Source organism: Otolemur garnettii, unplaced genomic scaffold (assembly GCF_000181295.1).
Source record: "Otolemur garnettii isolate 467f Iridium unplaced genomic scaffold, OtoGar3 scaffold00156, whole genome shotgun sequence".
Lineage (NCBI taxonomy): Eukaryota > Metazoa > Chordata > Mammalia > Primates > Galagidae > Otolemur > Otolemur garnettii.
Genome location: NW_003852551.1, coordinates 912,781 through 913,842, shown reverse-complemented (window position 1 = coordinate 913,842; position 1,062 = coordinate 912,781). Strand labels below are relative to the sequence as shown.

General features: G+C 43.2%; 1 protein-coding gene across 1 annotated transcript in view; it reads right to left on the bottom strand.

The window, feature by feature from the left end:
- RCAN3 (RCAN family member 3) overlaps positions 1 to 1,062 on the bottom strand; it is a 35,826-nt gene that overhangs the window by 7,416 nt on the left and 27,348 nt on the right. The gene's annotated exons all lie outside the window — the stretch shown is intronic.

Below are 1,062 nucleotides of genomic sequence, written 5' to 3'. Positions count from 1 at the left end.
ACTCTGCCCAGGGGGACAGCTTGAGGCTCTGTCTCAAAAAAAAAAGAAAGAATGATACAAACATGCCCAATTACAGAACACTGCTATGGGCTTAGCGCCTGTAGCTCAGCGGCTCGGGTGCCAGTCACACACACTGGGACTGGTGGGTTTGAACCTGGTCCAGGCCTGCTAAACAACAATGACAACTATGACAAAAAAAAATAGCCGGGCATTGTGGTAGACACCTATATTCTCAGCTACTTGGGAGGCTGAGGTAAGAGAATTGCTTAAGCCCAAGAGTTTGAGGTTGCTGTGAGCTGTGATGCCACAGCACTACCAAGGGTGACATAATGAGACTCTATCTCAAAAAAAAAAAAAAGGAACACTGCTATGGTTTTGGTTATTCATTTATTTAATTTTTAATTTTTATTTTTTGCAGTTTTTTTTGGCCGGGGCTGAGTTTGAACCTGCTACCTCCGGCATATGGGGTCGGCACCCTACTCCTTTGAGCCACAGGCGCCACCCCGGTTTATTTATTTTTTGAGATAGAGTCTGACTCTGTTGCCCAGGGCAGAGTGTCATGGTGCCACAGCTCACAGCAACCTCAAACTCTTGGGCTCAAGCAATACTCTTGCCTCAGCCTCCCAAATAGCTAGGACTACAGGTGCCCATCACAATGCCTAGGTAGTTTTTCTATTCTTAGTAGAGATGGGGTCTCGCTCTTACTCAAGCTGGTCTCAAGCAATCCATGCACCTTGGCCTCCCAGAGTGCTAGGATGACAGGAGTGAGCCACCATGCCTGGCCATATGGTATTTTTAATTTTAGCTACTCTATTGGGAATGCAATACCATCTCACTGTTGTTTTAATTTACATTTCCCTAACAACTACTGACATAGAGCATTTTTTCATAAGCTTATTTGCCATTTCTATAACTTCTTAGATCAAATGTTCAAACCTTTCCCCATTTCAAATTTGGGGTGTCTTCTCATTAAGTTGTAAGAGTTCTTTGTATATATCTTAGATAAGCCCTTTGTCAAATATGTTTTATACATAGTCTCTCCCAATCTGTTGCTTCTCCTTT